At 34.4% G+C, this 22,731-nt stretch overlaps 1 pseudogene; it reads right to left on the bottom strand.

Moving 5' to 3' along the window:
• Nucleotides 1-18,702: 18,702 nt before the first annotated feature.
• LOC149252987 (UV-B-induced protein At3g17800, chloroplastic pseudogene) lies at nucleotides 18,703-19,417 on the bottom strand (annotated as a pseudogene).
• Nucleotides 19,418-22,731: the final 3,314 nt, after the last annotated feature.

A 22,731-nucleotide genomic window follows, 5' to 3' on the forward strand; every position in this document is an offset into this window, starting at 1 on the left:
ATCCCGAGATATCTAATTGTTGCGATAGCATGTCCGGCCCTGGCATCGATCCACCTGGTTGAACTGATGTCGTCCATCTGGAGAGATCGACGGATAGATGGCAAGCTGCCATGTGCTTGACCTGTCACATTGGGCTTGCCATTTCCGCGCCAAACCTTTCCCGAGGATCACCGGCTATCGAACGGTGTTGATGTGCTTGCCGCAGATCCACGGCTCCAGTTATGCCACGAATCGGTAAAAGAGCTGGGCTATTTGTATGTCGGTTTTCATATCTCGGCTTTGGTTATTGTCATTTCATTACGCAGCTGTGCAGCTGCAGCTCCGCAACCTCCCAAGGCTGCTCTGCGTCTTCCCGGATCTTCCAAGGTCCACAGGCATGCAGCCATGGTTTCTGGGTTCGGCCTTCTCCATTGTTGAAGTCACTGGTTCCGCATGTCCTTGCTAATACAGGTATTGTTATCTCTCGTTGTTTGGATTACAGATTTATAAGGCTACACCAGGGTTTCTGTTTAATATTTCGGTCATGACTGTGTGCAGGTGGTTCATCGTCCTCCTCTCCAAAACAAGGAATCTCTCTGCTCGCCGGTTACCCAACACCGGGTAAGGATTTGTACACTGGTATCTATTTACATGTGAGTTATCAAGGTTTGGCTAAACTATTATTCCCTTGGCAGGGATGTCGGATTTGCTCAGATCCTCTCTGTTCAAGCTCGGAACTCCTCTGTTAAGAGGCATAATAGTCTCAGTTGATGTGCTCATAGTTTATTAGTCGGTTATACTGTCACATAACTATATGCTGGTTCTTTTGAACGCAGCTACTATTTTGATCATAAGTTTGTGTCTCCGAACCGTAGGGTTTCACTTCTCTGTTTGACAATGGTATATACATGATACAGGCGCACAATTATTTATATAGACTCAGTTTGTTACACAGTGTATTTCTCTGGTGGTTTGCCCATTCGAATATGAATGATTAGCTTTTTCCAAGGTTGAAATATATATACATTTATGCGCTGAGACTAATGTATGTTTTGCTTCTTCTTTAATGTTAATGAATGCGTTTGTATACTATGTTATACCGGCTTGGTGCCTCGACCAGCCAAGCGTAAGTTGCGGCTCGGCCCGAGGGGGTTCACCAAGCGGAGATTTACTTGTGAAGAACAGCCGAGGTTGCATGTAACTACAGTTACCATGCCCCTGTCTTGGCGTTCACGCTTATAATCTTATTTTGTTAACGGTAGATGAATAATGTTTTTCTCTGTCATGCAATACAATTATGTATATACGTATATCCAAAGAGCATCTCGTAATCATACTTCTTTTTGAAATCTCTGAAGTTCTTATGGTTCGGTTGACCGGAAATAAGGTGCTGTAATATTGGATTTATTGTTTGCTCCAATGAATATAACGATAGCACTGATGTTTTGTTAACTCGCTTGGCCGCGAGACTCTCTAGGTTCATTATTTGAATATGTAATAGAATATCGGGGTTTTACTATAAATCATTGTTACAAAGAACGACTGTATATTTCTTGCCCTGCTAAGTACTTATATATGTTCTTGCTTTCCGCTAAATGCTTGTATACGTTTTTGTTCTTTTTACATAAATGAAGGTTCTGGCCATCCGTTTCTGGATAGGTTTTTTTAACTGTTTTAGAGGTTATTATAAACCCTTATATCGTGTATTCTACGAGTTCCTTATGGAACCCCGCAGACGTAGATTTTGTTGCTATTTCTCATGCAGACTTAGGGTTCTTTCTTCAGATTATATGTTCAGTTCCGTTACTGCACTCGATTCTGTTTCTATAATTCACACAGAATGCCATACTTGTTTTCCTAATACTGATTCCGTTTTCTATAAACCACACAGAATGCCATATTTGTTTTCTTAATACTGTTTCAGAAGAATAAGCAGATAACCGTCAACTTATTTCACTTTTCTTGTACAGTACAATACAGTAAACATTTTAACAGATGCATAAGTAATAAGCCGTACCTGCTTATCTGCCAAACCTATTGTAATGCTTGTCAATCCACCCGTCCGTAGGAAGAGTTCTTCTTTGACCTTCCACCCCCAAGCACTTGCAGGTCCTACTCGACCGCAATTACACTGGTCTCGCCAGTAAACGCTATCTGATCCTAACCAGACATAGCGTACACAGGAAAATTCTTTCCTCTTATGCCATCTGATCCTAACCAGACATAGCATGAATATTTTCTTTTTCCTCTGCCATCTGATCCTAACCAGACTTGGCATTTCCCCCTTTTCCTCTGGGGTCTCAACTACCTCAAGGTAGTTAGGGTTCCAATGTAACTGATTCCTCAGTTACTAACCATGATTAATCATAACTCAATTCAAATAGTACCAACACAATTTGTCTTTCATTAACATAAAAATTAATAACAGGATTATATATATTTTAAAATAAAGTCTTTGTTCAATAATTACTTTCACTATTTACTAATATTAACTTTTCACAAGGGATGTTACACATTCCAACTTCATTGGAGCAGTAACTCGCGTGGCTATCAACCCAGCATTAGTGACCTTCAACACATTCCAACTGACACCATCATTTCTTCTCCCTATGATCGATTCAAGGGTAGAGAAGTCACTGCAATCCCATCTACTAACTTAAGAAAAATTAAAATCCTCTACAGTCTATGAAATTAAGGAACGATTCTGCACGTGAAGAACATTACACATGGTTCTAGTTTTACGACAGGTACATGTCTCTAGTATATTGCAAGATGCAAGCAGTATTTTCGTTGATGTTACTATGATTGTCAAATAATGAAGGGTCAATGTAACTAAACATTCTTTAAGACAACACAGAACTCAGCGTCAAAAATTAATAGAAAAAATTATCGGTTTTCTCCTTCGAGTTTTGTGTTGGTCATATCTATTCAAGCCAATCTGACCCAGAATGAGTGGAGCTTCAATCAGTCAGTTTTGAGCACAAGCATCCATTCATTTCTCTACTGTGTGTGGAGCACTCAATGTTAACAAACTTTCCACAACTACACCAACCACTGTACACTAAATCTCAATGCCATGGATGGACAACAAAGAAAGGAATGCCACAAAAGTAGTGGCTCAATGTATTCAACGACAAAGATAAAGCTTTGCTCTAATACCACTATTGGAATTACAATTTGGAAAATGAATTCAACTCTATATTATGAATGATGTAAATTGTACATGTATAATTACAACAATGAAATCATATGATTCACTTTTCATGTTTCTTAGAAATGCATTCATTGTTCACCAAAACCCTATTGGATTAGGTAGCTAACATGTGGGGGATTCGGTTGATTGCAAAGCATCACAAAAAAATTGTAGTCAAATCTTGATTTGTGTTGTTTAAACTGAGGCACTTCAATTGTGAACAATTCACTTATCAAACTTGTAATTTCAATGAATCTAGACAAATTAACCCAAAAACTTTCGAAAAAATAGCAACTAGAGGCTACTCGTTATAATTATTATAATTATTATAATTATTATTTAGAATTTAAATTCAGATATTCCACAGTTTTCATTTTTAATTTGTTGACATTTCGAGTCTAGACCAAAACTCATGATGACGACTAATTTACATCTCACACAACCATAGTAATAAATATGGTTATGGTTGTGTGAGATGTAAATCAGTCCTGCTGATGAGTCTTGGTCTAGACTCGAAACGTCAACAAATTAAAGATGAAAACTGTGTAATATCTTAATTTAGATTCTAAAAAACCACACCATAGAAATCTACAAATCATTATTATTATTTTGTGTATAATTTAGTTTTTCTTTCATGATAATATTTTAATAAACATAATAAAAATATTTATAATCAATAAAGTATTGGTAATAAAAGTATTTGTATTTTAATTTAATAATATTTTATATATGAATTGATATTTATTAATAATAAAAACAAGGTTTTAATTTAAGGCTTTATGTGAGAAACTCATTTGCAAATTTACATTTTTGTTAGGTTGAATTCTCAAAGATATTTCAAATTTTGAAAACCATTCCCAAAACATGCAAATGCAGAAAAGAGTAACACATGTATAATTATGTTGAATATATAATCAACCATAATTATAGTGATTAAAAATATGTGTAAAGCTTCATGCTCAAAATCAGAAGAAATAAAGAAAAAATCGATAATAATAATAATATATTAAATACATTTTTTTATATTAGCTTATTTTTATTGTGAATTTTGTAAATTGAAATGATAATCATAATCCTATTAAAAAAATTGTGAATATATATATTTCAAAACTTTCAAAATTTTGAAAAAAATACATATGTTTGTTATTCTTGTGTAAAGAAGTTGGGGTCTTGACATACATGTTCATTGAGGATTCCTTAAATAATGTCCGCATTGAAATTAACATCCAAGTCTATCATTCTAGGACTGTTTTTTTTAACTTCCTAAATTATATTTCATCATTTTTTATTATTTCTCTAATATATCCCATAGATACCCTTGGGTAAAAGATTAGGAGAGACCTCTTTGAAAAACATTTTCAAACATGTTGTGATGCAATTGATGCACTTGATATTTATATATATATATTAATTTCCTGAATTATATCTCATCATCTTTGATTGTTTCTCTAATATATCCAATAGATAGCCTTGGATAAGAGGTTAGGGGAGACCTATTTGCAAAAGATGTTATGATGCAATTAATGTTTATATTTATTTGTTTGGATTATCCACTTGTGTTATTAATTTCATGTATTTTCCTGTTAATATACTTTAACGAATTAATCGAAATTGCAATCTCCAAACATGAACTTTGGTCACGATTAGTAGGACTTCATCCTTTCTGTTAAAGAGATTGGTTCTAAAGGTTCTGTAATAGCCTAGTAATTTGCCAGCACACTAGGAATGGTATATCTGAACCTATTAACTTCTCATCAAAATCAAATAATTTAATAATAATAAAAAATTAAAAAATGTTTTTTTTTTCAATATACTCGCCCGCGCACGACGTGGCTTCTTCTCTTCATTCACTCACGGTTGGGTTCTGTTTAGTTTTAGAAACTTACTAACTTTTTTTAATTTAAATCCAATCTTTTTAAAAAAATTATGGTATTTATTTTTTACTATTTTCCTTCTCTGATAAATGGAAACGTTTGATTTTTATTTTTCTCTGACGAATGGGAGAGCTTGATTAAGTTAGACTTTAGTTTTATTATACCAATAAAGCTTACTTTTTTTTATTTAAATCCAATTTTAATGAAATTGTGGTATTTATTTTTCACCAGTTTCTCTTATATATCTCTCTTTTTGTTTTTGTACAGGTTTTTCGTAACACTGATTTTATCATCATGGTCCAAAAACTTCTCACTAAATCACAATGCTAGATGTTTTGTTGAGGTAAAAGGTACATGAAACCATGATTTATGCTCCATTTCATTCTTTCACTTTTTCATTAATCTCGTATTTTCAATCGTGTAGCGTTGTTTCCATATTGAATTTGATTGATGTGGTTGGAACAAAATTAAGTCGCGATATTAGCCATGAAATCTACTTGTCTATTTGAATATTAATTAACCTCACTTCATTTTACTAATGTGATTGAATTGACTTATTTAATTTTATTAGTATAACTTGATTATAAATTTGATATCACTTCCAGTTATTTGTTTGACTAGTTAGTAAGTAGGTCTTGTAGATATCGATTGATGCCAGTTGAGCTTACAGTTACCGTTAACTTATTGTGTAGTCAACAAAAGTAATTAGGGCTTGGTAGGTATTGATACACGTCAACAAAAGTAATGATGCACCGGATGATCTTAGAGTTAACTTGTCTAGTCAGCGAGCAGGTTCTGTAGCCGTTGATGCACATCGACAAAAGTATTTAACTAAACCCTTTGTCTAGTCAACACAAGTAGACCTTCTAGGTATTGATACACATCAACAAAAGTATTATTACACTTAGCAAATAATCTTACAATTAACTTGTCTAGTCAGCAAGTAGGTCTTGCAGTGGTGAATATATATCAACCAAAGAATTCAAGTACTTACCAATTAATCTTCTACTTAATTTTAGCTTTATGAATAAATTTCTTTTGAATATTGATGATTTTTTTGGGATTGATGTTTAACCGAAAAATAGATTGAAGAGAAAAAGCTATATAGCTCTTAATTAAGAAAAATGAATAAAAATTAAATAAGGAAATGTTTGTTTCATTGTAAAACAAAAAAAAATTGAACAAATAGTATTTCGAAATTGAATTTCTCCCTCTATGTTTAACATAGATAGTATTTAACATAGATAGTATAAGTAATGAAAATTTAAAATAAAATAGTAGATATTCAAGAACCTCACCTGGGAGGTTCTCCAGAGAAAAGGTTGGCATGGTCCGAGCAGGTGTTCTCTTTGCTCTGCTAACCCTGAATCAAACTTCCACATGTTTTTTGACTGTACAGTCTCCTCATCAATTTGGAATGAGCTCTCTCTCTCACATGGTTTTACGCATCGCTCCTTTCCCTCTGTCCTGGACGCCTTCCTCTGGTGGAGCACACAACGGCCCTCCTAGCGCGCACTCTTCATCTTAACTTGCTGGCACATCTGGACCTGGCGGAATCACCGTATTTTCCAGGAATCCAACATGCCTCTGCAAACAATTTTGGTCTCCATTACAGGATTTGTGCCCACCTCGGCGTAGCTCGTAGCTCATACTTTTCTATCAGGCTGTCTCTTATCGCCTTCTTACGGCTCTTCTGTATTACTCCTAATATGTTTACAATCCGGCAATATATCTCTCATTGGTATGATGTTGTAACAGCAACAGTTTTTCTGTTATGAGGGAATGGCCTTCTGTTTTATGTCTCCACGGAGATAACTTTATCTCGACAAATTATATCATCTTAATATAATTACATCATGCTTTTTTCTGTTGAAAAAAAAAAAAAAAATATTCAAACTATTGATATTTCATAAATCACGATGGTGATATTAGCGACATATTTTAAACTACATAATTGAAATTCAAATCATTGATAAGAAAACCAAAGCAAAGCAAACCATTAATATTTAATAAAATAAGAGTTGATTTTTTTTCCTGAAATCATAAAATTTTAATTATTAATTATTTTTTATTTTATTAATATGATATAACTTATAAAAATTGAATTGAAAATTTTAAAATAATATAAAAGATTATAAGGAGAGTGTTCAAACCATTAATATTTCATATGGTGTATAATACTATTGATATCTAAGGAAAACCAAAGTAAACAATTTATATTTGATAAAACAAGAAATAAGAGTTGATTTTTTTTTTAAATGATAAAATTTTTAATTATTAATTTTTTTATTTTATTAATATGATATAATTTATAAAAATTGAATTGAATTTTTTTAAAATAAAATAAAAAATTAGAAAGAGTGTGTTGAGATCATTAATATTTCATAAATCACTATTTATATTTTATTGTCATATGTAATGATACATTTAAAACTATATAATGGAAATTCAAATTATTGATATTTCATATAACACTATTAATATTTAAGGAAAACCAAAGAAAACTATTAATATTTGTTATAATAAGAAATAAGAGTTCATTTTTTACTTTTTAAATGATAAAACTTTTAATTATTAATTATTTTTTCATTTTATTATTATGATAATATGATTGTGTGAGAGAGAATGAAATGTTATGTGTGAGAATATTCAAGATTAAAATGAATGAGTGAAAATAATATATAGATTATTCTCTATATCTAATGATATCTTACTTTTAAATAAATTTGATGGTTAAAAATATATGATTTCTCCTTAGAATTCACATGTATCAACTATGATGTTGTTCAATTATACAATGTTCCAAACATTGATACAATTGTTTTTTAAAGAAAAAATGGTTTTGAAAAGATCATTATATGCAAAGTTTTTTATTAGTTCCATATAAGAAACAAGGTTAACATGCATGATGCTTTTGGTAATGAATAAATTATTTACATCATGGGTACCAATTGATAAGAAATGCAGAAGATAGAAGTTTGGACCAAAAACACGAGAGCTCACATGTGCAGATCACTAGGAGCTCTCCCCAGCAAATGCATTCGCTTCATTATTATTCATTAATCATCAGAAATTAAATAGATACATAGACATAAAACAGATTCCTAATTAATAGGAACTGAATGTAAAATAAGGAGCAAATCATAACTACTAACCTATTCTCCATTAATTTCTAACATCCCCCTTAATGGAGAAAGGGATTTTTTAAACACACCTAAAATGTCCCTAAACAAATCAAACTTCAGTCTTCGTAGTGGCTTAGTGAATTGTGGTTCCTGTGTGGGAAGATCAACAGCAGTTGTAAGCCTATTAACAACCTCCATAGAGTGCAGGCTCATGTCCATATTGACAAATACTTTGAAATAGTCTGCTATATGTACTGAATTCATCAACTTCAGAAAGCACTTCGTTGGTCTTCATTGCAGTGAGCCAAAACTCGGGAACTCCTTTTTCTTCTTCTCTGCTCTCATAAGTTGAAGCATTATTCTCAGACTCATCCTTGTTGGTTTGACAACGAACTTGGTCAAATAGTTTTGTAACCAATTTAGTTTTAGTTATGTAACGGGTAACGGTAGTTGTTCACATAATAAATCGAATGTCATGTAATGGAAAATCATCATCGAATAAACATATATACATTTCAGTTTCTCTTTCTTGGTCTTCTCTCTCATTCTTGTTGTTCGTTCTTTCTTTCTTTCTCTGCTCTTAAGACTTAGAAGTGGTATCAGAGCCGTGATTTATTCCTGAGGACGGCTGAGGCTTGAAGAATACGCTGAGCGTGGACAACCGTGATTTATCCCTGAGGACGAGGACGGCGTTGTGAGGTTGTGAAGAATTGCGGACGCGTTGTGAGGCTGCTACAGCCCTATGGACGGCCAGTATCCCTGAGGACGGCAGAGGTTGGATTCCTGAGTGGCAGAATACCTGCGTTGGATCCCTGAGGACGACAGAGCTTTGCTCAGCGTTGAGGCTGCTGGATGTTGACCTGTGGACGGCGTTGCAGCAAGAAGCTTGATCTGTGGACAGCGTTGCCCTGTGGACGGCCCTGTGGACGGTAGCAGAAGGGTTGAATCCCTGAGGATGGCCTGTGGACGGATTGTTTTCCAGAATCCGGGTATGCCTGTGGACGGATTGTTTTCCTGAGCTATGCATTTTTTTTTTAAAGAAGAAATTTGTTTTTCAAAGAAAAAAAAGAAGGGTTTTGCAGAATTATTTAAAAAAAAAAAAGATAGCAGCAGAATTTTTTTTTTTAAGGAAGGGTTTGCAGAATTATTTTTTTTTAAGAAAAACAGCAGCAGATTGAAAAGATTGGTTCAGAATTTTTTTTTAAAAAGCAGCAGAGATTGAAAGTGGTATCAGAGCCATGCCCCGAAGTTAGCCAAGTGGATGAATCCTCGGAATGTTGAACAAAGGTGGTGGGCCCCGGTAATATCACGATGGGATCCGTGGATGAGCTCGGTTAGACAGGCGGTGTGCTCCGGATTCTTCATGGACGTGTCCTCGCCCCAACACGGTGAAGAGGAGTTGACCTGGGATAGAGCAAACTCTCGAGGCAGGTGGTGCTTCCATGTAAGGCGTGTGCTTCCAACGCATTGGAGCGGAGAATCCTGGTTGGTAGAGAGTGGACGGATGGATAATCGTTTGAGGGGAGGCTCAATGGTCCTTTGTTCGAGGGGAGGATTGTTGGGTATACGACCAAATAGTCCCACATTGACTAGAAGTGGGGAGGGAAGGAGGGAAAATGGCCAAGATGTCGAATGCAAGATTCGAGGTGGAGAAATTCACCGGAAAGAGCAATTTCGCTCTTTGGAAACTGAAGGTTAAGGATCTGCTTGTGCAACAAGGGTTGCACAAGGCATTGGATGGGGTTAGTCAGAAACCTACAACCATGACTACTACAGAATGGGAGGACTTGGATGCCCGAGCTCTCAGTCTTCAACATCATTGAAGAGACCACGGCGTCAGGTTTGTGGGAAAAACTTGAAAACCTTTATATGACAAAATCATTAACCAACAGAATTTATCTAAAACGACAATTGTACAGTCTTCGAATGAAAGAAGGTTCAAGTGTTGCAGGTCATTTGAATGTTTTTAATACACTAATTTGTCAATTAACGGATATGGAAGTCAAAATACAGGAAGAAGATAAAGCCATAACCTTGTTGTGTTCTCTGCCTGAATCATGGGATCACTTCGTAACCTCAATCAGCTTCAGCTTTGGTGATTCTTTGAAGTTTGAATCAGTCGTGGGAGCTCTTCTGTCTGAGGAAGTACGAAGGAAATCCAACACTGATACAACTGCGTCAGAAGCCATGGTCGCTAGAGGACGCTCAAAGGAAAGAGGAGACAAACCAAGGGGGTCTTCCAGGTCGAAATCAAAGGGCAAGAAGGGTAAGGCGAAATGTTGGAACTGCGGCAAAGTTGGACACTTGAAGAAGGACTGTTGGAAACGGAAGGAATCCGAAAACCTGAAGAACGAAGCGAATCAGGCTGATTCAGGTATTGTAGACGAAGTTTTATCTGCTGAAGAATTGTGTATGATAGATGAAACTTCACCTGAATGTAATGTCTCTCATAGTTTTGATAGCTGGTTGTTAGACTCTGGTGCTTCGCATCATATGTGCCCACATAGAAACTGGTTTACTTCGTATGAAAGTGTAAACGATAGTTCTGTGTTTATGGGTAACAATATGTCGTGTTAGACTGTTGGGATGGGAGATATCAGGATTAAGATGTATGATAACATAGTTAGGACATTAACTAGTGTTAGACATGTGCCTGATTTGAAGAAAAATTTAATCTCTTTGGAGTGTTGGATTCAGATGGTTATAAGTTTACAGGTCAGAATGGCGTTTTGAAAGTCTTCAAAGGTGCCCTTGTGGTTATGAAGGCAGAGAAGGTCGGAATCTTTACAGGTTAAAAGGAAGTACTCAGGTCGGTGAAGCAGCGGTTGCATCGGAAAAGGAAGAAGCAGGTACTCGTCTGTGGCATCAGCCTTTGGGTCATATGAGCGAGAAAGGTCTTCACATACTGATGAAACGTAAATCTCTTCCCGGTCTGAAATCCTTGAATTTAGATTTCTGTAAACATTGTGTGTATGGGAAACAGTGTAAACAGAGATTTAAAGTTGGCAATCATAATAGTAAAGATGTTTTAGACTACATTCATTCTGATCTGTGGGGGCCTTCCCCTGTTATGTCATATGGAGGTGCATTTTATTTTTTAACGTTCATTGATGATTATTCTCGTAAAGTTTGGGTCTATCTGCTAAAAAGGAAAGCTGATGTATTCAATGTGTTTAAACAATTTAAAGTAATGGTAGAGAAAAGAACAGGCAAATGTATTAAATGTCTAAGAACTGACAATGGTGGCGAGTTCACTTCTGTTGAGTTTGAACAATACTGTAAGGATGAGGGCATTGTTAGGCACAAAACTGCTGTTTATACTCCTCAGCAAAATGGTGTTGCTGAGCGTATGAATCGGACTCTTATGGAAAGAGCCAGAAGCATGATCAGCAATGCTAACTTGCAAAAGGAGTTGTGGGCGGAAGCAGTATCTACTGCTTGTTATTTAGTTAACAGATCACCCTCAGTAGCAATTGATTGTAAAATTCCTGAAGAAGTCTGGACAGGTCAGTCTTGTGACTATTCTCATTTGAGGATATTTGGCTATGATGCTTATTCTCTGATTCCGAAAAATCAGCGTTCAAAGTTAGATCCAAAGTCGAAATGTTATGTCTTTGTTGGGTATGACTATGCAGTGAAAGGATATAGGTTGTGGGATCCTACATTGCGGAAGATAGTTATTAGTAGAGATGTAACATTTGATGAATCATCTTTGTTAAAATCAAATGTTGAAAGAATTGAACAAGAACAAGTATTGCCGAGTCAACGAGTTCAGTTGGAGGCCAGATCTTTCGGTGGCAGTCGAAAGGAAGGAGAGAATTCTGGAGACAAAGGTGTTGAAGACACAAAGGAAGCCGTTGAAGCTTTTGAACCAGAGCAAGTTTCTGAACCAGTTCAGCAACCAGTCGCTCTGAGAAGGTCTACAAGGGAAAGGAAAACTCCCAAAAGGTATGAAGATTCTGCTGCTTCATCTTTTGCTTTGGTTACTGAAGATGGGGAACCGTCCTGTTATCAGGAAGCGATAGATGATATAGATAGCGAGAAATGGGAAAGGGCTATGGAAGAAGAAATGGACTCCTTAGCCAAGAACAATACCTGGGATCTTGTAGAGCTTCCTGAAGGGAGAAGTGTTGTTGGATGTAAATGGGTCTTCAAGCTGAAACGGAAAGTTGATGGTAGTATTGAGAGATATAAGGCGAGACTGGTAGCAAAAGGGTATTCTCAGGTTGAAGGTATAGACTTTCATGAGATTTTTTTTCCAATTGTAAAACTTGTTTCTATACATACTGTGTTGGCACTAACTACGTTGCTTAATCTTGAGTTAGAACAGTTAGATGTTAAAACAGCTTTTCTACATGGTGATTTGAACGAAGAGATATATATGGAACAACTAGAAGGTTTTGTACGAGGTCGCAGCAGAAGATTAGTTTGCAAGCTCAGGAAATCATTGTATGGTCTGAGGCAGTCTCCCAGACAATGGTACAAGAAGTTTGATTCCTTCATGGTGAGCCAGAACTTTATAAGAAGTGAGTATGATCATTGTGTGTACTTCAAAAGTTTCAATGGAATATTCATTATCTTAGCTTTGTATGTTGACGATATGCTTATTGCAAGCAAAAGCATGGAAGAGATCAACAGGTTAAAGGCTCAACTCTCTAGGGCATTTGATATGAAGGATCTTGGAGCAGCAAAACATATCTTGGGCATGGAGATACACAGAGACAGGAAAAATGGTAAGCTTTGGTTATCACAGCAAAAGTATGTGGAGAAGGTACTTGAAAAGTTCTCTATGAATAATGTGAAACATGTTAATGTTCCTTTAGCTTCCCATTTTAAGCTTTCTTCGGTTTTGAGTCCTAGAGATGATGAAGAAAAGCAGTATATGTCTCATGTACCATATGCAAATGCGGTAGGCAACTTAATGTATGCGATGGTATCTACAAGACCTGACATTTCACATGCAGTTGCAGTTGTCAGCAGGTTCATGGCAAATCCAGGTAAAGAACATTGGCAAGCAGTGAAATGGGTGCTTCGATATCTAAGAGGCACAAGAGATCATTGCATCGTCTTTGATGGTAGTGAAGGATCAGTCTGCGGATATGTAGATGCTGACTATGCAGGTGATTTGGACAAAAGAAGATCTACTACAGGTTACGTCTTTACTCTTGCAGGTGGAGCAATTAGTTGGATGTCAAAGCTTCAAGACACGGTTGCATTGTCCACTACCGAAGCTGAATATATAGCTGCTTCAGATGCCAGTAAAGAAGCAATCTGGTTAAAGGGTTTGCTCGATGAAATCGAAAGGACGCAAGAGAAAGTGAGTGTACTTTGTGACAGTCAAAGTGCTATTCACTTGGCCACAAACCCTGCCTATCATAGCAGAACCAAGCACATTGATGTGAGATATCATTTTCTGAGACATGTGATCGATGGTGGAAAAGTAGCTCTTAAAAAGGTCCACACACGAGAAAATTGTGCAGACATATTCACAAAGCTAGTTACAGTAGAGAAGTTGCGGTGGTGTTTATCTTCTCTTGGCTTGCAGGAAAGATGATGAATGGGAAAGTTGTTGTCAAGGTGGAGTTTGTTGGTTTGACAACGAACTTGGTCAAACAGTTTTGTAACCAATTTAGTTTTAGTTATGTAACTGGTAACGGTAGTTGTTCACATAATAAATCGAATGTCATGTAATGGAAAATCATCATCGAATAAACAGATATACATTTCAGTTTCTCTTTCTTGGTCTTCTCTCTCATTCTTGCTGTTTCTTTCTTTCTCTGCTCTTAAGACTTAGAATCCTTACTTTCAACATCATTGATACCATTTACAAAACACTTTGCATATAGTGGTTCATACAACTTCTGATATTTAGCTTCCAACGCTGCTCTTTCCTCAAAGAATTTTGCTTCAAGTTCATCATGCTTGCTCTGAATCTCTTGCAAAGCTGACCCTCTGTTTTTAACAACGGGTGAAAGAGAATCAAGAAAACCAGATTGCTGTCCAGCAAGATGTTGCAACTTATCCTTCAAAGCATTGACCAAACCAGCACGGTCCTCAGCACTTAAAGCTTTTACATTTGGTTCTTTCCTGTGAGAAGCCCGATCTGTGAAATCCCGAGTTGGAGAGCTGACTGGCATCTGAACTCTTAAACGTCCAGGACAACCTTGTGATTGGATCTCCGGAATATGCCATCTTAATTCCTGACTATGCCGGTTCAAAGTAGCCTTTGGAGACACTTTCAGTAAAGTAGGATCCTCTGGTAATGTCAAAATAAAAGCCACATCTTTAAGAGTTGAGGGTAAAAATGGATTGGCTCCATACTGTATCATTATTGAAAACAAGGTCCCACTTTGACGCGTGACCAAACAAACCCTCAAAGGCAATGGAGTAAAACGGGGTTGAAAACGATATTTCAAAACTGTAATAGGATTCTCTGATAATGGAGGTCGTCGAAGCGGAAATGCCCTCTCCACAATGTTAGCACTGTCATCAGAGGCAACATCAATGAGGAAAGAATTAAATGGATTCACAAATGACTGCTCCCCACAATAGAGATCATGCAGAATATAAAATGCTACCAAGCGCTGAGACTGCTTCAAGATTCTCTTATCCTCTATGAGGAGGACAAGAGTGCAGTAGATATCGAAATGATCATGGCGTTTGAATTTCGAAAAGAATTCGGGGATGACGCTCTCCAGCGTTCGATCCTCGCTGAGCAATGCCAAGAGAGCCTTGGTATCTGTCACATTAATCATTTTGATATCATTTTGATAGCCGGTATCATCTTGGTCCCCTGTTTCAGCAGGCAGGCGAGTGCCATGGCCACTGTAGTGAAAGAAGATTATGTCTCCTGGCCGAGCGCCCTCGACCAGTGTTTTCCAGTCCCTCCTGATGTTGACTCCCGTGGGCTAAGGGTAGCTGTCATCGGTGTCTATGAGTTCTCTTATGTTCTCCTCTTCGAACCCGTAGCGCTCCAAGAGACATTTGTACATTCTGTTCACATCGTTCACGCACCCCTTTAGCTCCGCCTTGGTTCCTGGATAATTTCTTTCCGTTCCTCGAGGCATATATTCTTCTTTTTCAGTGTCCCCTCTTGATGCTTCTGCTAGAGACTCTGTTGCATTTTCTACTTGCCTCTGCAACTCATCCGTTGAGTTCTTCAAAGAATCGAACAGTTCTGTATCTAATTTTTCAGATTCATTTCTCTCACTACTCCATGTTGCAGCTTCATGTACATTATCAGGATCTTTCAAACCATCTACAATTTTCCCTTCAACTTGAAGCGCTCCAATTACCTTCTCAGCAGGTACCATTGATGATGGATACCTGCTGTCCCGGCTCCTTTCAGCAAACTTATTTGACGTCATCAAGGCTTGTTGAGGCATACTTTTCACATCCAACTTGTAGAGTCCTCCTATGCGAATACCTGTAGCAATGGGCTTCATCTGATCCAACAAATCTTTAATAATGCAATAAGATTTAAAAAATTCTACCTTAAGGTCTTGATCTGTAATATTGGACATAGAAATCAGGTTCTTCTTAATGCCAGGAACATACCACACATCAGATATATTCCTGATCTTACCATCAGGTAGAGTAACAAGGACTTCTCCATGTCCCTTGATCTCGTACCCACTATTATCTCCAAGATAGACTTTTACTCCAGTGTTGGATTCTTTAAATTTTTATATCTTGGATAAAGGGCTCTAATTGAAACCATATATCTTAATATTTATTATGAAAAATCGGTTGGTATGTCTAAAGATGGGTTATTAAAATTTCATATCCTATGGAATAGTTGTACTGTATAGTAAAGGTTTCCATTGGTGGAACATTCAATTGGGCCATAATATTTGAAAGTAATGTGGACGTTATTGGTAGAGAACACCATGAATTTTCATCCATATCAAGCATTTTATCAAACAAATTTTATTAGATATTTGATATATTTAGAGTTAAAGTGGATTTAAAGTACATACCTTAGTAAGACATACATTAATAGTTATTCTTGAAGTTTAACAAATTTAGGCATAAGAAGGTCTATGTTAAGAACAAAATAAGATGTGTGTGTGTGTGTGTGTGTGTGTGTTGCATTTTTCTATTCTTCTTATTGTTATTCTCCATGCATTGATGGATATTTTAGGAAAACAAAGAAAATATATATATCTAACATGTACATCTTGAAAACAACTTATGGATGAAAAAACTAAATTTATCAAATGGAGGGCAAATTTTGAATGAAGGGACAATCCATGAATTCATCAGAGATAAAAGCCCCTTCCTAGAGGGACACAACTTCCTTAGACATTTTGTTAGCCTTAGTATTTAGTTCCATGGAAATATGAGAAAAAGAGATCCATTGAAAACATTGAATATAATCCTAGATTTGACTCAATAGAGATTGAGGTTGAACATTATAAATGTTGAATTTATCTTTATCCCATTCAAGGAAAAATTTTGAATCCCCATGAATCTACAACACAGATAAGATGATTTGTTTTGTGTGATGCGAAAAGGTCGATAAAGAAACAAATTTTACCTTCATATTTGTTCCTAATCATAGAGAATAATGGATATGCAAAAATAAGAGAAATTTGTATTGAGAATCACTCCCATTCCACATTGAGGAGGATGGCCTTGGTTGGCCCCATAAAAAGTGCCCCCATGGGATCTTAAAATCTAGAGGAGGCATAATAGGATCACAATTCTTTTTTCCTAATTAGGATTACATTCACATGCTTTTAGTTAGCATTGTAATGATATTTGGAACAATTTCTATTGGGATAGATTTATTTTGAGAAATAAAGAGATTATGAACCCACCAAATAAACTACGTGGAAGAAAAGGGGAGAGAGTTGAAACAAAGCATAAAAACATCACAATGTCATCTTTTAATATTTACTACTAAACTAGGGGTATCCGAATATGATTTGGGGCCATTTTTTTCACTATAGCATTCCATACTTAAATTATGATGGGATATAGTTCTTTTGCATTTGTTCCCACTGCCACTTCTTTTTCCTTTGGAATTCTACTTCAATTAGAGCCCTTTATCCAAGCTTATCCAAGAAGACTTGTACTGAGGAAATTTTCAATGAGTGTAGTGTTTCTTTACTACCTTCATCCATCCTAATAAAACTAGAAACAAGCCTACCAACATATACAAACCACTCACTAGATAAATGACCTTGAAGGCCTATATGACTAGTAGATAACCAACTTATTCTAGCTAAACAATCATGAATACGGGATTTAATATCCCATTTTTTGTAAAATCGCAAATCATGTTTTCAAGAGATAATCTCCCCAAATAATTTATAATTTATGTCCACCCCAATCCACTGATCTTCCCCTAAATGAACCTCTTTTCCATTCCCAGTCTACCATATTTTTTAGAGACAAATCAATGAAAAATCATCCATAGGATTTCCACATAATGGAACTATTCTTAACTAAATTCGAAGGATTATGAAACCATTCTTCAATAGAGATACCAACCATACATTTTATGGACATCAAGCTTCCCCAAAACAATTCGATATAAGTCAGCTCCCGTATATTTTTACCTACAATTTGTTGACTAAAAAAAATATCTTTAATCTCCCAATGCCCCATGGTCCATGGTTGACTAATTTAGGATCACCTAAACAGAGGTATCCCATATTATTTCCTACACCCCGTTCAAAGAAAGTGAAATATGGAGTTTCAAATTTTTGTAACTATATATTTTTGAATCTTAGTTATTCAATTCGAATAGACTAGGATGTTTTCTAAAACTAATTTTGAAATTACCAAACACCCACCTCTTCATAACTGCCAATTTACTTATACTGATATCTAGCCAACACATTTTTAATATAATCAAAGCTAATACTCAAAGAAATATGCATTGGGTTTGAACATAAATTAAGATACTTTATACCTTCGTCAAATTTTTTTAATCATAAGATAGCAATAAATCATACTTATTTTTTTCATATTCTCTAGGAAAATTAAAAGGAGACATGATTTGACCATGTTTATTTCTATCCGTGTTTTTGAATAGTACAGATTCATAATTTTCTTTGAAGCAACACATTCCTAATGAGCACCTACACCTAATAGAAGAACATCATAAAAAAATAAAAGACGTCAAACAATTTCAAAATGGGGTACCTTTACCTCATCTCTCGCTTAGACCTAACATCATTCATAAGCTTACTTACCCCTTCAATCACTGAGAGAAATAGGAAAGGAGATAGGGGAAAACACTATCATTATAATTTGATGAGATATTTACAAAACCATTTTCTGGGGATAATAAGTTGCAATGGAGTGGATGCTAATATGAATCACTTGTCAGCATGAACACAATAAAGTGAAAAGGTAAACATTCTCCTAGTATAGATTTACAAGATTTGATGGGTATTCCTAAGAAAGATATACCTCATTTTAAAATTGAGTATTGCATGTGTCTGGAACTACCAACTAATATATCAACAAAATCCATGGACTACACATGTTAGAAAAATTATCGGCATGATTGTTCGAACTACTTTCTAACAAAGTGGTACCTTGAATCAACACGACTATCCACATTCAATAGGAATATCCCAATGGTGACAACCACAAAAACCAAATGTGTTAAACCTGTGAAGCTTATCCTTAATATATCCTCGTCTGTAACTTCCATTGAGGCATTAGGGGTGATAATAATTTTGGGCCTCCCAAATAGAACCTCTACATGCCTCTCAATAATATCCACTCCCTTTTTGGACCACATTGTAGCATAACTTTATAAGGTCTCTAGATAAAAGGACATAACATAAGACCTCAACTTGCATGGTTTAGCCCTCAACTTACATGATTGAAGTCTTAACCTTTAGAATTCAATGCATCAGTCGTCACAACAAATTTTTTTGTAATTTCCACATAACCTTGTATGATTGAGTTATCTTGATAATTTCCACCTTCTAATTCTAGGAGGGTGTAATTCAATGGCTCAGCTTTAATTTCCTCATTTGAGGAAAAAGGAAGCATCTCCATGTTCTTCTCTAATTGGAAGTGCTTGTCAACTCTTCTCAAGAAGTATCCATACATGATGGATGTTGCATAGACTTCCCCACTCGCAAATTAATAATTTCAAGAACAATGTTTGATTCTGACACCACATTACGATTTCCCCTAACAAGAGCAAAATGGTCCTTTATCATCTCATCGACGTCTATAGAAACAAAAAATTCAAGTTCTTTATCCTAATTTGGTCATGTATCAAAAAAAAATATTAAGGTTACAATGATACATTATTATTGAAATGCATTCATAAACAGTTCTTACATGGTAGAAACAAAATGTATGTTATCCAAACATTTTTCAAAGAAATCCATAAACACATGTTAGAGATGTTATCCATTGTTATGGATGTGTAGATATAGATGTTGAGGAAGTGAACTTGATAGATGGAACCACTCATAGAGAATCATGTTTTTCTTGATATGTATTTTATTGATTGACCTCTTTGTTTTTAGATATATCACATATAGTGTATATTTTTAATTATATGTGTTATTACCTATAGTAACACACACACACACACATACTATTGTATATATTTCAATTATATATGTTATATAAAATATATGTGATGATAAAGATTGTAACTTCCTAATTAAAAACAAAAATTTTGATTTTGACATTCTTAATCAGTGTGATATTGATCCCATGACAAAGAGACAAATCAAACCATGCCCCACTCACAATAGAGGGATAGCGAGACTCATGGTCACATGGTCCAAACCTAAAGATACAATGAAGGAAAAGAACATAAGGCTAAATGAAAAATCGTGATATAAATGATCAACACATGTCATATCTACTATAATGTCTAGCTACATAAGATACAAAGGAAAATTACATTATTCGTAAGAGATTAGCAAAATTTATAAACCCTTTCTTCCCAAACTATAACATTATTAACACAACAAAAGGTTTTAAATATATGTAGCAACAATAAGCATGAGAAAGCAACCATCAATGGCTCAATGAATTGTGGGAATATTGTGTATCAATTGGTTATAGAGGTAGTAGGAATTTTCACTAAAATGCTTTAATTACTTTATTCTAGGTGCAACTTTCAATTTATTTGCATATTATTTTTTTATTAATATATATTTAATAATTATGCAAATCTTGAGTGTACTAAATTACAGGGAACTCACACTAATAACAATTCTCAATATTTAAAGATAACCAACCATTTTGGTAAAAGTATTAGATAGCTATAAATCATAACTTTTATCTTGAGAAAAAAATGCAAGATAAATGAATGATGTTTTGCAAATTTATTTGTGAATTTACATAATGAACCATCATTACCTAAATGACACAATTCATTGCTCATGCTCCATGCAAATGTTTAATTAGTGAAGTGGTAATGTTTAATGTTTTATCAAAGGATTAGATAAGACTTGTCAAAAAGAAAAGTAATTCCTTGTTCGTTAAAAACATATGTTGTTTATTCACAATTTTAAAATTTCTAAAATATTTTTTTCACTTGTTTTGGCTTTTGGTTTAGTGTAGTTTTGTGTTCTTGTTCAAATTCATTCTTCCGTCCAATTTTTCTCAATTCTGGCAAGTTTATGTAATTATTCTATAGCTAAGTCCTTACCTATGCGGTCTTCAATAATTTGACAATTCAAAAATAAATAGAACCTTTGATAGGTGGAGATTCCATTGAAAATATCGAGCTACAAAATTCTTAAACAATGAAATACAACCATCATACAATTATATCATTTTATTAAGGTGAAATGCAACTTTAAAATTAGATGTTCCAAAAGGGAAAAACTATAAAATATAATTATATTAAAATTGTTTCAAATCTGTAAACCATAGGTGAATTTATATTAAAATTTTATTTAGTTTTCATCCATTTTCACATTGATAGGATTCCATTATCTTAAATACTTGATGAATAGTATATTGGTTATGTTTATTGAAAAATAATTTCAGCATCATTCAAACACTTTTCACTAAATCATAGTGTGAGATGTTTTGTTGAGTACTAAAATGGTATCAAACCATGATTTGTACTCCATTTATTCTTTTCATTTTCGAATTAATTTCATATGTTCCATTCTTATGAGATTGAAGAGCTCTCTTCAATTTTGTTAGAATTATTTTCATATTGAATGTTCATGTGATTGAAACATATTCAATTTTGATATGTTGAAACAAAATTATGTTGCTGAATTAGTCATGAAATGTGATGATCTTATACTTTCTAATATGATTGGTCTTACATTTATCAAAGGTTGTGAAGAAGGTTATTTTGCATTCATATTCATTTGCGTTTGGACATTCAAGTCTCAAGGAGGCCATTAAGATGGGAATATTGTTTAGAAATCCCCTAATATTGCATACATTGTTGTTGTTGTAGCTAATGATATCCAACAATGTCTAATATTTTGAGAAAATTCAGAGACAATGACATATTGTTTGCAACTTCTTTGATATTTCATGCATATTTTAGTGAAATTTATCCTCTTATGGAATATATAATTTCTCTCAAGCCAACAATTTCTGGTAGTTCTAGAAAAGCTAGAAATACTTCCATATTGTTTATGTCCTTGTGGATACTCTATACGTATTTTAGTGGTGTTTCTTTTCCTATGGATAATATAGTGTTTCTTAAGTTTGATAGAATATACATAATCCAGCCCTGTGGGCTATTCAAACGAAGCAACAAGGCTCAATGCAATTATAATGGAAATCATCATGTTTACATGTGTAAATTGAAACTCCTTAAAGAGTGCAATCATTCTTTCAAACCATTTGAAATAAATCCAATTGAAATTATATTTTTTTATTCAAAAAGTATCAGATAAAAAATAAGAAAATTATATCACACATTCAAATGAGTATGAATTTTTTAAGAGTAACATGCATATTCATTTACTTTACTAAATAATAATTTATTAATACACTTTTAAAAATATTTTTTAAATAAAAATTTAAAATAATATCATATAAACCAAAACTTAAAATTGTATCCCTCAAAAAAAAACATAAAACTAAGTGAATTCAAAAACCTAACCAGTGAAAATCGTATTTCAGAATTTTTTGAGAATAACTAACAAAAATTGTATCTCTCGAAACGAAAGACACATTTCAGAAAATTGAAATTGTAAACAACTAACGTGATTTTTAATGGAAAATGAATTACTTGTCTTTTTCACAAGTGTTATCAATCCTTTGATTAAAAATTAAGGATTAGCACTTCATTATTGAACATTGGTATGTAGCATGAGCGATGAATTGTGTCATTTGGGAAATTGATGGTTGATAACATAGATTCATAAATAGATGTGTAAAATATTATTTATTTATTTATTTCTTAATTTTTTTTTAAGAAAAATGTAAAAAAGAATAGTTATTTTAAATCTTGAGAATTGTTTTTTTTGGAAAAAGTTGTAATTTTATTCATAAGAAAAAATTACATTTTGTAGATGCTAAAAAACATATACAGAGATATTGTTCTGTTTTTTGCAGAATCCAAAAAAATAAAAAATGAGATACAAAA

This window comes from Pinus tabuliformis, chromosome 7 (genome assembly GCF_031772625.1).
Source record: "Pinus tabuliformis cultivar Carrire ecotype Pingquan chromosome 7, CPIR1, whole genome shotgun sequence".
Lineage (NCBI taxonomy): Eukaryota > Viridiplantae > Streptophyta > Pinopsida > Pinales > Pinaceae > Pinus > Pinus tabuliformis.